Here is a 15,974-nt window from a genome sequence, read left to right as displayed (position 1 = left end):
TATTGCACAAATATTACTGAAATATGAAGTACATAACATTCTTCCCTGCTTAGGTATAAACTTCAGCTCAATATAGAATACATCCCAACTCAAATATGTGATGTATTGCATGCTAGTCATCATAATATATCACCTTAATGTCTTTCCTGACAACAGGAATCACTTTGCTTGGCAAATGAGGCTTGTGATTGGCACCCTCCATAGTGGTTGTAGGAATTGACTCTGGGACTGAAGGAAGTGGTTCTGACAGCTCTGGTCAGCTTTCTTCTGGGCGTGTTGGCATCCTGAACAGCGCATGGCAAGCTTCACTGGATGATGTGGATCATAATGTGTGAGTACGGTGTCTGATGTCACTATTTCCTTTACCTTTTGGAAAGCCACCTCACACTGCTTTGTCCATGGCCGTTTCTTCCCAATCTGTAGTAATGAGTTGAAGGGGTCAAACACAATAGCTGGGTTTGGCAAGAACCTGCTATAGTAATCGACAAATTCCAAAAAGGACCACAACTGTGACATGTCCATTGGCCTTGGGGTGTCCACCACTCCTTGAATTTTCTTAGCGCACTTGTGTAAATACTTGTGTGTCAATGGTGTGACCACAGCAAGTGATGTTTTGTTTAAAGAATTCACACTTGTTGCCTCGTGCTCTGAACCCATGATTTTCTGATCTTTTTTTTTTAACACTGTCTTGATTATTTGGAGATGTTCCTTGTGTTATGATACCAGCCCCCTCCTTTGTGAGAATTGCAAGAGCCCTAGAAAAGGGGGGGTCAATGACCCGAGAGAGAGAGAGAGAGAGAGAGAGACAGGCTGAATGGACACAGGAAATGGAAAGACATTCCACTGGGACAAAAGCTGGTGACTGTGGCATTGTTCTCAGGAGACACCTGGGAACTGCAGACGTGCCAACTCGCAGGGACATTGTAAAGCCCTCGGGCAAAGTGGGCTGGTTGAGAGAGAGAGAGGTTGCATCACCTGCAACCTGATTGACACCTGAGATCCCGTGAGGCAGTATAAAGAAGGGTCTGAAAGAGGACGACCCTCAGACGCACCAAGGAGACACCAAGAAGCACGATAACGCTTCCCGTGGGAACGGGAAGCCATTTTGAAATAAGCCACGTGCGTTAAATTCCGAATGCGGGGTTTGTGGCTGGAACCAACGGAAGATCGCTTTTAACTAACAACGGGGAAGATCGCTCCCCTGATTACACGGATATTTCGGGCAAGTTTTTCCGTTTATCTCTCTCTCTCTCCAACACGTGAAACCAAAAGAGAAAAGCCTGCAGACTTCAGAGTGACTCTTTATATTTCCAATTGGACTCAGTATTATACCCTAGACAACGAAAGAGCTTATTTCTGAGTGATTATTAATGTACCTGCGGTTTAGATTGAGTTTTGACGATTTGAATGTTTTGTATTAACCATACGTTTGTGCCCTTATTGAATAAAACGTTTGAAAATAGTAGCATCCGACTCAGCTGATCCATCTATCTTTGCTGGTAAGTTACCTGGTTACGGGGTTTTCGTAACAAGTGGGGGCTCGTCCGGGATTTGAAACCAAACGGGAGGGTCAGTGAATCGGGCTGTAAGTCCAAACTTAAATCTGGTTTCGCAGGTAGCCAGACAGAAAACCAGCAAAGATGGACGTGTGTGAATTCATGAAAAACGCGACTGTGGCGGCGCTAGAGGTGAGCACCAAAGCAGACTTGTTAAATTTGGCGAAGGGGTTAGAGATGGAAAACGAGCAGAATCAAGCGGAGAGGCAAAGACAGCATGAAATTCGGATCAGAGAGTTAGCAGCAGCCGAGAGAGCGGCAGCGGGGAGAGAAAGAGAGAGGGAGAAGCTAAGGAGAGAGCGGTTTAATGTTAGTCGGGAGCTGAGATTAGTACCTCCGTTCGAGGAGACGGATGTTGATAGTTATTTCTTGTTTTTTGAAACGGTGGCAGTGAACCAGAAGTGGCCACAAGAGCAGTGGGTCGCGTTGTTACAAAGTGTGTTAGCAGGAGGGAGGATTTGGGCAGCCATGATGCCGACCCGCCGACCGGCGAGTGCGGTGGCCCCGCCCCTAGAGTCCCAAAGCTATCGCGCATGCGCGGTCACTCGCAGCCTGTCGGAAAAAGCGGCTGAGAAAGAGGACAGTTTAAATGAAGCCAGCGGTGATCTGGCCAAGATGTTTTTACCGACCCTGTACCATGAGGGTTCCGAGGGTGGTAAAACAGAAAGCAGTAAAGTAAAAGGGGGTAAGGGAGAGGAAATAGCCCTGCCCTTAGTGAAGAGAAAGGTCCTAGAGGTAGGAACTAAAGTTGAGAAACGGATAAAGTTGTTAAAATGTCCAGAGTTGGACATGGTTAATCTGTCTGGTTTGGCAGAATTGTTTGAAGAAGTTCAGAGTTCTAAAGGTGTTCTCGATTGTCCCGAGAGTGAAATGAGGGCAGTCTTAGAGAGGAAGGGTATCCTTGCTGTGGAGAAGTCAGCTGACATGGCCGAGGAGGTTGTTTCAGCTCGCAGGGTTGCGCCTTCCCCAACGGGGGGCTGCCTAGAGAGTAGCTGGAAGGATCGGGGGACGTTAGAATTTGAAAAAGGTACGGGTATTGAAAGCCTGGAAGGGGCCAATGTCCCGTTTGAGTGTGTCCAAGATGGGGGCGCACGTGGTGCTGAACCTGGTAACAGAGCTCAGAGGAAGTCTGAGGTGTTTGATTCAGGGGGACGGGGCGGCCGTCTTTGTGGATCAGATAGGGTTGGTTCAGTAGGAAAAGGGTTAACCTTGGTAACCGTGGGAAGTGTGAGTTCCACGGTGTTTGTATTCGAGAGTGGGGCCAAGGTTAGTGCCGAATTTAAGGGGGGAATGAGGATTGTTATTGAAGGAAACGGAAAGTCTGTAGTTCCCAAGTCGAAGGAAGAAATTTTAAACCTGGCAGATCGCTCACAGAGTGAGTCGGGAAATAGCGGGGCCCCCCACTCTATTGTTACGCCAGGGTGGGGTGTGAAGAGGTTGCATTCGAAATGCTACCTGAAAGAGGAGTTGGAATTAAAAACTAATAGCATGACGGGTCCTGAAGAGAAAAACGACAAATGGCCTAAAATTAAGGAATTGGGTGGTCTAAGTTTGGAACACGCTGATAAAATAACTCCTATGAAAGGAGCGGGCGAAAGCTTATTTCGCCAGGGTGCCCAAGATCGCCACGAGGGAATTAACCGGAAAAAAGGCGAGGGTTAATGGGGGCGCGATTTTTAAAATAGCAGAAGCCGGTTTTAAGGGATTTTGACAAAGTATGTGAATAATAAAGACAACACCCATGGAAGCTTGACTGTTAAGTTTGAAAGTAGCATAAAAATTTGTATTCGCATAAACTTTTGTAGATGCACCTAAGCTAAGATCACACCTCTGCAGTTTTGTTGCTGAAAACAACAAATAAATAAGGTGGTTATTGAGCTGAAGTTTGATGCTACCAGGCGTTAGTAGGGCACATGAGGTTAAGGTATTAAAGGAAAGGGGCACTGTACTTGTTAACTGTTTAGATGCTGACTTGAATGTATAACTGTATTACTCTGTATTAGATTCAAAATTTCTGTAAGACTGTACCACTCTGGGTTTTAACCGCTGGTAAAAACCTTTTTAAGAGGGGAGGTGTTATGATACCAGCCCCCTCCTTTGTGAGAATTGCAAGAGCCCTAGAAAAGGGGGGGTCAATGACCCGAGAGAGAGAGAGAGAGAGAGAGAGACAGGCTGAATGGACACAGGAAATGGAAAGACATTCCACTGGGACAAAAGCTGGTGACTGTGGCATTGTTCTCAGGAGACACCTGGGAACTGCAGACGTGCCAACTCGCAGGGACATTGTAAAGCCCTCGGGCAAAGTGGGCTGGTTGAGAGAGAGAGAGGTTGCATCACCTGCAACCTGATTGACACCTGAGATCCCGTGAGGCAGTATAAAGAAGGGTCTGAAAGAGGACGACCCTCAGACGCACCAAGGAGACACCAAGAAGCACGATAACGCTTCCCGTGGGAACGGGAAGCCATTTTGAAATAAGCCACGTGCGTTAAATTCCGAATGCGGGGTTTGTGGCTGGAACCAACGGAAGATCGCTTTTAACTAACAACGGGGAAGATCGCTCCCCTGATTACACGGATATTTCGGGCAAGTTTTTCCGTTTATCTCTCTCTCTCTCCAACACGTGAAACCAAAAGAGAAAAGCCTGCAGACTTCAGAGTGACTCTTTATATTTCCAATTGGACTCAGTATTATACCCTAGACAACGAAAGAGCTTATTTCTGAGTGATTATTAATGTACCTGCGGTTTAGATTGAGTTTTGACGATTTGAATGTTTTGTATTAACCATACGTTTGTGCCCTTATTGAATAAAACGTTTGAAAATAGTAGCATCCGACTCAGCTGATCCATCTATCTTTGCTGGTAAGTTACCTGGTTACGGGGTTTTCGTAACACTTGTCATCTTTACCAGTAACAATGATGTCATCCAGGTAACACTGAGTGCCTGGGCAGCCTTGCAGCACCTGGCCCTTAGCTTTCTGCCAGGGTGCAGGTTCAGACGCTACTCCAACCATAAGCCTATTATAGTAATAAAGCCTTTTGTGAGTGTTTATGGTGTGAAGCCTCAGCTACAGTAAGTCCAGTTGCTGAAGTATTTTCCTCCATAAAGGTTTGCAAAGATATCCTCTATCCTGGATAGAAGGTATTAATCTACTTTCAGAACAGGGTTGAGGTTGACTTTAAAATCACCACAGACTCTGATAGACCTATTTTTCTTGGCTACTGGAGCCATTGGCATTTCTCATGGCTCTACTCAACCTTGGAAAGAATTCCTTCAGCCTCTATTTAATCTAGCTCACTAGCTACTTTATCACAGATGGTATAAGGAACCACATGGGCTTTGCTAAACTATTTAACATTATCTTACCCTTGATTTGTTTGCGTTTTCCAATGCTATCCTTCACACTGCATCATCCGGTACCTTTCTTAATTTGCCTTCAGTTGTCTATATTGCAGATGATGTGGCATGTAATCGGTGGATGGATCTCCAACCACATTGTAATTGTCTCAGCCACTCTTGTCCCCACAATGCTGGCCCTTCTTTTATTACCACATACAAGCCCAATGTTGCTTGTTGATTGTTTTATTTCATTGTTATGACTGTCATTCCCACATGAATTATATTTCCTCCAGTGTAAGTTCTTAGTTCGATATATGCAGGCTTTAGGTCAGTATCTTTATAATGCTATTCAAAATCATTTTTGTGGAATGACTGAAAGAGCTGAGTCAGTGTCCAAATAAATTTTAATCAATTTTCTTTTCATTTCTGGTGCAAGCCATATTGCTTGTCTATTGTTAGTTTTCACAATGTAAATCTCAAGGCTATATAGACCTCTGTCACTCCCACCGTTATCAGATTTTTCATCAACAGCATGCGGATTAGTGCTTTTTTGAAACTGCAATTTTTCTTTTTTATCCCTTTTTCTTCCCCGTGCAGTCCATTTATTTTTGTCTGCCCAACATGCTATTTGATTGTGTCCTACTGTGTTGTATTTTCTGCAAGTTTCACCTTTAATTCCACCTCATTTCTTGGTGTTCACCTGGTGGAGAATCTCACCTGGTCCCTCAACACCAGCTCCATAGCAAAGAAAGTCCAGCAGCATCTCTACTTTCTGTGAAGGCTGAGGAAAATCCATCTCCCACCCCCCATCCTCATCACATTCTACAGGGGTTGTATTGAGAGCATCCTGAGCAGCTGCATCACTGCCTGGTTCGGAAATTGCACCATCTCGGATCACAGGACCCTGCAGCGGATAGTGAGGTCAGGATAGTGCGGTCAGCGGATAGGAGATCATCGGGGTCTCTCTTCTCGCCATCACGGACATTTACACCACACGCTGCATCCGCAAAGCTAACAGCATTATGAAGGACCCTACGCACCCCTCATACAATCTCTTCTCCCTCCTGCCGTCTGGGAAAAGACACAGAAGCATTCAGGCTCTCACGACCAGACTATGTAACAGTTTCTTCCCCCAAGCCATCAGACTCCTCAATACCCAGAGCCTGGACTGACACCTTACTGCCTTATTGTCCTGTTCATTATTTATTGTAATGCCTGCACCGTTTAGTGTACTTTATGCAGTCCTGGGTAGATCTGTAGTCTAGTGTAGTTTTTTTTTCTGTGTTGTTTTTTACGTAGTTCAGTCTAGTTTTTGTACTGTGTCATGTAACACCATGGTCCTGAAAAAACATTGTCTCATTTTTACTATAATCTGTACCAGCAGTTATGGTTGAAATGACAATAAAAAGTGACTTGACTAAATCTACATTGGCCCCTCAGAATTACTTAGACATTGCTATTTTGTTCATGCACACTTTCATTCCTGACTGTAACTCAATTGCATAGTTGTCTAGTGTTTCCTTTGATACAGCAATTTAAATATATTTGCAATAATACTCAAATATCACTGAAATATTAAATACACAGGAAACTGCTCTTGAAGATCTGTGGGGCTGCTGAATTCCAGGTGGTGTGAACACCTGAAGATCAGTGAGCTGATTTGGTACTAATGTACGTGGTCAACTCATTAATATAAATCAATAACGTTCCTAGTGCACAATGAATAACTTGCAAGAGAATACTTAAACATCTGGAAATGTGTTCTGCAATAACATACCTGATTTATGAACTGATTATGTAGACATCGCTAATTTAGTATTCAATCAATAAATCAAAACAGCACATTAGGGTATTAGTTTATGCATCAGTCAAATTTCTGCAGACCCACAATCACTCTGCCATAACGCTTACTTGCATAACTTCTGAAATCTTACTAAATAGAACTAATAAACATATTGCTCCATTCCAAAGATCTTTCAAAAACAACAAGGTAAATGTGTTATTTTATTTGAAATGCACCCTTTGATCCATTGGGAGTTGATGGTATTATCATTTCTGCAGAGCTATATTCATTACCAGTTCTACCGTGCTGTTATTTCATTAAAAGCTCAATGTGTACAGATTTGTTAAGTCCACTGGAGGGCAGAAGAACAGCAGTAGAGAAGATACGATGATTGGAAAATTAAGCCAAAGTACAGTTGCCTGGAGATTCATCCCCAGTTGGCAATATAAAAACATGCTATGTAATTGCATTAGCACATTGAAGCCTGCCTCTGAAATCAGTTCTTTTTTGTTTATTTCAAAATAAAGTTTATTCAAGAAAAAATACAAACATACAAGAAATACAAAGCAGTACATGGCATTTCTTACATTCATAGTATCACCCAGTCTATACATTTTTAGTGTTGTTAAGTCTATGCATTTGTTTGACATCAGGTTAATACATTGTGCATATAAAGCACAAATGTCACTTATGTAGCCTCTTTGAAACAATATGTGCTTCAAGTGTTTGAGAGGTTGTTAGGCAGGACTCAGCTCCTCACTGTCCAACAGTTCCAGGACCTTATATCATAGTACTTCCTCACAAAGCCTTTGCATAGTCCGTGAATAGCTTCAGTGCATCCTGCTATCCGGCACAATCCCTTTATGAACATCTCTTCATGAGAGGGAGGTGATGGATGGATAAGGAGGTAAGCTGAGAGAGGGAAATGTGAATGAGCAGGGGGTGGGGGCATTATCGGAAGTTCGGGAAATAGATGTTTCTGCCATCAGTTTGGAGGCTACCCTGATGGAATATAAGGTGATGTTCCTCCAACCTGATTGTGGCCTCATCGCAGTAGTAGAGGAGGCCATGAACTGACATGTCGGAATGGGAATGGGAAGTAGAATTAAAATGGGTGGGCACTGGGTGGCCACACCATGACCTCTGGTTACAGTATATGACCCCAACAGACTCACAGATATAGTGTTACCTCAGCTGCAAGGACTGTTTGGGGCCCTCAATAGTATTGAGGGAGGAGGTGTAGGGGCAGGTCTAGCACTTGTTCTACTAAGGAGATATCCTCCTTCTCCAAAGAAAGGGGCTTCCCTTCCTCCACCAACAATGCTGCCCTCACTCGCATCTCTTACACTTCGCACGTGTCTGCCCTCAGTCCATTCTCCCGCCACCTCACCCGGGGTAGGGTTCCTCTTGTTCTCATCTTCCACCCCATCAGTCTCTGCGTCCAGCACATAATTCTCCGTAATTTCTACCATCTTCAATGGGATCCCTCCACCAAGCACATCTTTCCCTCCCCCATTCTGCTTTCCACGGGGATCACTCTGTAACCAATTCCCTTGTCCATTCGTCTCTCCCCACTGATCACCCCCCCTGGCACTTATCCTTGCTAGCTAAGCAAGTGCTATACCTGCTTCTCCTCCCTTACTACCATTCAGGGCCCCAAACAGTCCTTCCAGGTGAGGCGTCACTTCACCCGTGAGTCTGTTGGGGTCATTTGCTGTATCCGGCACTCCTGGTGTTCTCTACTGCATATCGCTGAGACCCGACATAGATTGGGAGACCCGACATAGATTGGGAGACCCCTTCACTGAGCACCTACACTCCATCTGCCAGAAAAAGTGGGATCTCCCATTAGCCACCCATTTTAATTCTACTTCCTATTGCCTTTCTGACATGTCAGTCCATGGCCTCTACTGCCATGATGAGGCAACACCTCTATATTCCATTTGAGTAGCCTCTGATCTGATGGCATGAACATCGATTTCTCAAACATCCTGTAATGCCCCACTGCCCTTCACCATTCTCCATTCCCATTTCCTCTCTCACCTTATCATCTTACCTGCCGATACCCTCCCTCTGCTGCTCCTCCTCCTTCCCTTTCTTCCATGACCTTCTGTCCTCTCCTTTCAGATCCCCTTCATCTTCAGCCCTTTATCTCTTTCACCAATCAACTTCCTAACTCTTTACCTTACCGCTCCCCCTCTCCCGGTTTCACCTATTACCTCCTTCCTTGTATTTATTCCTCCCCTACCCTCACCTTCTTACTCTGACTTCTCACCTTTTTTCCCCCAGTCCAGATGAAGGGTCTCAGCCTGAAATGTGAACAGTTTACTCTTTTCCATAGATCAGGGGTGTCAAACTCATTTTAGGTCACGGGCCGGATTGAGCAAAATGCAGCTTCATGCGGGCCGGATCAGTCGGACGCGTGCGAACGCAGCTTTCGTTGCCTCCGTTTTTTCAGCCTGCTCTCATGTGTCTCAGTCTCTGCTATAACTACAAAGTGTTTCACTTTACAAATTCCGTTTCTTGTGAAGAAGACTGCTGAGCAAGACTGCCGAATAAACACTAAAAACCCTGAAAACCTGGTACCTGAATAAACTCAGCATTAGCCATATCATACGCCATAGGCGCTTTGATTACTGGGGCCAGCTTTAATAGTAATTAGATATTATCTCGCGGGCCAAAGATAATTCCACCGCGGGCTGGATTTGGCCCGCGGGCCTTGAGTTTGACATATATGCCATAGATGCTGCCTGGCCTGCTGAATTCCTCCAGCATTTTGTGTGTGTTAATAACGGGTCCAAGGTGTTTTTTGAAGGAACTTTTCTACGAAGAATATGTAGTCTATCTGTCAATCTGAATGGAATGTCGTACAGCCAAATTATCTCAGACCAAATTGTTGACTATTTATTGCCATCCACAGATGCTGCCTGACCTGTTGTGCTCCTCTGACATTTTGTTTTTATGCTCTTGATTCCAATATCTGCATTCTCCTGTGTTTGAGAATCAGAATAAGGTTTAACATCACTTTCGTATGTCGTGTTTTGTGGCAGGAATTCATTGCTATATATAATACTGAAAGCTAGAATTAAGAATGTCTGATGTCAAGATGGAAGAAAAACTAGGAGAGGAAGAAACTGTGGAACTAAGCAAGAAATTAGACAAGAGGTTTATACAGTACCATCGTATATCTGTAGAAATCTGCGAATGTCTTTGCTGGCATACTAGTTGCCCACAACCTCCTTTGAAATTGCATCAAATTATTGGGCCTAGGATAGATCCTCAGAGACATTCACACTCAAGAACCTGAAACTGTTCACGCTTCCCACTTCTGCTCCCTCGTTGAGGATTGGTGTGTGTTTCCTCGACTTCCCCTTCCTGAAGTCCGCAATCCATTCTTTGGTCTTACTGATTTTGAGTGCAAGGTTGTTGCTGCAACACCACTCAATCAGCTGATCCATCTTGCTCTTGTATGCCTCCTCGACACCATCTGATATTCTGCCTACAATAGTTGCATCATCAGCAAATTTATAGATGGTGTTTGAGTTGTGCCTAGCCACACAATCGTTGGTGTAGAGAGAGTAGAGCAGTGGGCTAAGCATGCATCCTTGAAGCACACATCATCGAGAAGGATTTGTTATCTCCAGTCCCGAGTGGTCTCCCAGTGGGGAATCAAGAATACAGTTGTAGAGGGAGATACAGAGGCCCAGGTTTTGGAGCTTGTGGATTAGAACTGGGGGCATGATTGGGGGCATGGGGGCTGAGTTACCCCTGTACAAAGTACAATGAACATTTTTGACCTGGGATGGATTTCCAGTTAAACAATCTAAAAACTGTTGCATGGAGTAACAGCTGAATGCTCTGAACAATTTCTGAGAAGAACCTTCATTAAAGAAGTCAGAGAATGAGTGCCTAAGTCCATGGATTTCCCCGCAGGTCCTCTGAGTGCTCACATACTATTGTGTATAAGTGTCTGAAAAAGATGCAGTGAGATCGAAGCATCCATTCATCCTATAGATGGTGCCAACCATTCCTGTGGAAGGAGGCCTGCTTCACCACATGTTAAAGGTGACCTGCCTGACTAGGTCCCAGTGTGTGGAGTCTGTCAATGAGAACCATTTCAGTAAAGGTTCCTTTAGGTTAACCGTTAACCTCTGTAAAGGATTGAGAGACATTGATTGGTTTATTGTACATAATTTTTTTTTGAATAAAGTACCGTATATTTTGTGTTAACCTCTGCAGTACTGCTGGCAGGTGACTTTAATCTTCCCAAAATTTGCTAATCTTCCTGTAAAAGGAAATGTCCCCAAGTCCTTTAATACATTCCAGGTGTTGTGGGAATCGATGAAGCTTGGTGCAGCCACCATAAGACTCTGTGTAGGAAAGAGCACAGTCTACGAGCCTGCTACCACTGGATATTTTAGGACTGAGCTCTGTGCACCAGCCTCTCAAATGCTTCATATAGGTCCATTGTTCAAGAAGAAAATAAATTGATATGATTGTGTAGTAAATGTAGAGAAATGCAAGTTAGAGTTTTATTTACTGTATCTATTAAGTATAAAATAGTCTGCCGGTGGTGTAGTGGCATCCAACCTGGACTTCAAGGTGAGTGATCCCGGGTTCAAATCTGGCTGGTTCCTTGCACGCTTTCCATCTGTGCTAGGTTGAGCATTGAGTTCATAACCTGGCCTCATAAAAAACAGACAAATACTAATAGAAATGGCAAGTTTGCCACCCAGTGTGCCATAAGGCGCAGAAAGGAACCAGCAACAACAGTAAATATATAAAATGTCTTCACCCCTGTGGTGGTTCTCTCTCAGAATCAGAATCAGGTTTAATATCACTGGCTTCTGTTGTGAAATTTGTTGTCTTTGTGGTCATAGTACAATGCAATATATTGTTGTAATGTGAGTATTATTAAAAGTAAGTTAATACTCTTCAGGAAGCTGTTGGTAACAAGAGGCAGGTTCCGGGGTTGGCGGGGTTTTTACTTCCACTCTTTTTACTCCCGTTATTTATTGTATATAGTTCCTCCACCCATGCCACATGAGGTACCTGGAAGCCTCTGTATTGTAAATGCCATTTGCCGTCCCAGATAAAGATGTTCTTTTGGCTATAAAATTGTCGCAGTTGTCTTTTGTAAAGTAGAAGTATTTTTGGCGATGAGGTGAACTGGTTTTGCAGACGGGTCGGCCCGTTTTGATCAGGAGCTGTGAGCAGATGAGGAGCATCGTGTTCAGATGGCTACGTTTGGGACTATCGGTGAGTTCGAGGAGCGAACCGAGGAGTGGCTGGAGTATGAGTAAAGGTTGGGACACTTTTTCTGTGCTAATGGTATTACTGAGGAGGCTAAGAAGTGCTCTATTCTCCTGAGTGTGTCTGGGGCAAGGACTTACAAGCTGATAAGGAACTTATCTATGCCGCGGAAACCAAGGGACATTCTGTATGACGAACTGGTCACAATCTGAAGCCTTCGGTGATAGTCCAACGGTTCAAGTTGCACAGCCATGTCTGGAAGCCAGGTCAGTCTGTGGGCGATTTTGTGGCCGAGCTTCGGCAGCTATCGGAGCATTGCGATTTCGGAGCCATGTTGGATGAAATGCTCTGTGATAGATTAGTATGCGACATTAGTAATGATGCCACACAACACCATTTGTTGGGAGAAACCCCACCATTGGCTTACAAGAAAGCCCAAGAGATTGCCCAAGGCATGGAGATGGCTGCTAATAATGCCAAGGATATCCAGAAAGGACATGGGTGGGGGAGGGGGTCGCAGTTGGCGGCAGTGCTCCAAGTCAGGAGGGAGACTGGTAAACAGGCAAAGTGGGTGGAATGTTTTCGGTGTGGAGGGACACACTATGCAAATGTTTGCAAATTCAAAGATACTGTCTGCCATGCTTGTAGCAAAAAGGGACATTTAGCTAAAAAATGCAGGAACATAAAGGGTAAGGTTAAGCCTGGGCAGGGGAAAGCTCAACAGACTCAGGCAGCCACACACCACCTAGGAGAAGCAGACGAAGAGGCAGCGGGTGCCTACAACATGTTTGGGGTGGAAACAGATAAGGAGCCACCTGAACCATATTATGCCACAGTCACTGTCAAGGGAAAGGACATTAACTTCGAGATTGATTCAGGGGCTACTGCATCGGTCATTAGTAAGGAGACCTACAGGAAGACATGGGGGTCAAACCTGCCTCCCATCAGACCATCTAAGCTCAAACTCAAGACCTACACGGGGCAGCCTATATCTCATTTAGGAGTGTTATATGTGGATATTTCGGCCGGGGGCCAGAAGGCTGAAGCCAGGCTGGTAATAGCTAAGGGCAGTGGGCCCAGTCTTTTGAGCCGTGATTGGCTTCGCAAAATCCAGCTCAACTGGCATGAAATTAAGTATGCAGCCTTGACGGAGGACATTCTGCAGCGGTATAGTGACATTTTCAGGGATGAGCTGGGCACACTGAAGGGTGTGACCGTGAAACTCTAAGTCAACCCTGAGGCCACACCATGTTTTCTTAAGCCCAGGTTGGTGCCCTGTGCCATGAAAGGCAAAGTCGAGGAGGAGCTGGAACGTTTACAGGGGCTGGGCATCATTGAGCCCATCCAGTTTTCAAGGTGGGCGGCTCCCATTGTTCCAGTTTTGAGGGCAGATAAAACGGTGAGGATATGTAGGGACTACAAGCTTACGGTGAATCGGGTCTCTAAGCTGGAGGAGAACCCATTGCCACGGGTGGATGACCTGTTTGCGACCCTGTCAGGGGGTAAACTATTCACAAAGCTGGACATGAGCCACGCCTACCAACAGCTGCTGCTTGATGAGGATTCAAAGGAGTACATCACAATCAATATGCACAAGGGATTATTCAGATACAATCGCCTGGTGTTTGGAGTGGTGTCTTGCCCCGCCATTTTCCAAAGGACAATGGACTCTTTGCTGCAGGGGATTTCGCACATAGCAGTGTACCTTGATGATATTTTGACCACGTGAGCCACTGAGGGGGAGCATCTGGCTAACTTAGAACAGGTGCTGAAGAAGCTCTCAGACACAGGGCTGCGATTGAAATGTGGAAAATGTGTGTTCCTGGCTCCGAGTGTGACCTACCTGGGACACAAGATTACAGCTGAGGGGCTCTGCCCAGTGGAGGACAAAGTGAAAGCTATCAAGGAGGCCCCAAGACCCAAGAGCGTCACTGAACTCAGATAATTTTTGGGCATGGTGAATTATTATGGCAAGTTTCTTCCGGACCTCTCAAAGGTTTTGGCCCCACTGTACAAGATGCTTCACAATGACACTAAGTGGCAGTGGGGTGAAGAGCAGGAGGAAGTGAAAGAACTCCTGCACTCAGCAAAGCTGCTTGTTCACTATGGCCCAGACAAGGAGATCACTCTTTCATGTGACGCTTTGCCCTATGAAGTTGGGGCAGTTCTCTCACACGTAATGGAGGACTGTTCAGAGAAGCCTATTGGTTTTGCTTCATGTACCCTGATGGCTGCTGAGAAGGGATAGCCACAGCTAGACAAAGAAGGTCTGGCCATTGATTTTGTGGTCAAATGCTTTCATCAGTACCTCTATGGACATGCATTCACAAGTTATACAGACCATAAACCACTGATGAGCCTTTTTAATGAGACCAGATGCATCCCACCGCTAGCCTCAGCCAGGATACAGTGTTGTGCTCTCACATTGTCAGCCTACCAGTATACTATTGTGTACAGAGCGGGTGGGGATAATGCAAACGCCGATGCTCTGAGTCGACTCCCTTTACCTGAGACGCCTGTTACTACATATGTGCCTCCAGAGACTGTGTTTTCATTGGAGAGGCTGTCAGAGACACCTGTAAAGGCGACCCAGATCAAGCAATGGACAGAGAGGGACCCAGTCCTGTCTCAAGTCAAGACTTTTCTTGTACAAGGTTGGCCCAGAGTCGTGGAAGGAGAGGAACTGAGGCCTTATGCCAAACACAAGACAGAACTGAGTCTGCAGGATGGTTGCATTTTCTGGAGGGCGAGGGTCATCGTGCCTCCCCCTGGCCATTTACAGTTAGTGGAGGAAATTCATGAGACTCATCCAGGGGGTGTCTCGAATGAAAAGCCTTGCAAGATCCTACGTCTGGTGGCCAAGAATGGATCAGGATCTGGCGAACAAGGTAAAATCATGCACACAATGTCAGACCAATCAGAACATGCCACCACTGGCTCCTTTGCACCCATGGGAGTGGCCAGTCTACCCCTGGTCTAGGCTACATTTGGACTTTGCTGGCCCCTTTATGGGGCAGATGTTTCTTGTAATGGTAGATGCGCATTCCAAATGGATCGAAGCTCACATCATGAGCTACATCACAGCCCCATCAACCACAGACAAACTCAGGCAAGTGTTTGCAGTCCACGGGTTGCCTGACACTGATAATGGCCCGACGTTCACCAGCGAGCTGTTCAGTGAGTTCATGCAGCAGAATGGCATTCGTCACATTCGGATGACCCCTTTCCACCCAGCCTCAAATGGTTTGGCAGAGCGGGTTGTTCAGACAGTGAAGGAAGACCTGAAGCGGATGACAGGGGACTCTCTTAGTACCCGGCTTTCACGTTTCCTGTTTAAATACCGCCTCACGCCACAGACTACGACTGCACGCACTCCAGCAGGGATGCTGATGGGGCATAGGCCTAAGTCAAGATTAGATCTGCTGCGCCCGGACATGAAGGCAAAAGTGGAGAGAAAGCAGGAAAAGCAGAAGGAGGGACATGATCAACATGCGCGAGAGAGACAGTTAGAACCGGATGACAACGTCTATTTGAGAAACAATCAGCAATGGCTACCTGGTGTTATTCTTAAGCAGAGTGGTCCAGTCTCCTATGTTGTTAAACTGACCGATGGGCGTGTTTTCTGCAGACAATCAGGACCATGTGCGCCTGTGTCATGATTCCGGTTCAGAGGTAGACAGTTCCATGGAGTGTGATGAGACAGACTACTGGGGAAGCATGTCCACCAGTGACTTTGCCAGAGGGAGAGATGCTGGCAGAGGGGTCGGGGTCCCCTGAAGAGGATGGACGTTCTCACACGGACACACAGACCCCTCTCTTGTCCCCAACACCAGATCCACCCAAAACATCCTCACCAGCGGTGTCTGCTGGGTCACCGGGGGTAGTGCGTAGATCGCAGCACCCTCGCAAACCTCCTGACAGACTGAATCTTTGATTGGATAGTTTTTTTTGTTGTTAGATTGAATGTTGAATTTGCCACGTTTTTTAGGTGTTTTGTATTGGTAACCTTCTGCTAATGATACCACTGTTTTTATTTCCCATTT

At 45.6% G+C, this 15,974-nt stretch overlaps 1 protein-coding gene across 6 annotated transcripts in view; it reads left to right on the top strand.

Annotated features, from left to right (window-relative positions):
- The window catches only part of saxo4 (stabilizer of axonemal microtubules 4), a 152,548-nt gene that overhangs the window by 12,680 nt on the left and 123,894 nt on the right, over positions 1-15,974 (top strand). The window contains exon 1 of one of the 6 annotated variants that reach the window (XM_073049369.1): positions 243-331. The exons of the other annotated variants lie outside the window; for them this stretch is intronic. The gene's annotated coding sequence lies outside the window, so the exon portion shown is untranslated. Of the gene's footprint in view, positions 1-242; positions 332-15,974 lie in introns of those variants that run through there. 6 annotated transcript variants of the gene reach the window in all.

The sequence above is a fragment of the Hemitrygon akajei genome, chromosome 6 (genome assembly GCF_048418815.1).
Source record: "Hemitrygon akajei chromosome 6, sHemAka1.3, whole genome shotgun sequence".
NCBI lineage: Eukaryota > Metazoa > Chordata > Chondrichthyes > Myliobatiformes > Dasyatidae > Hemitrygon > Hemitrygon akajei.
Note: the sequence above shows the minus strand (reverse complement) of the source record. Positions and strands in the feature narration are given on the sequence as shown.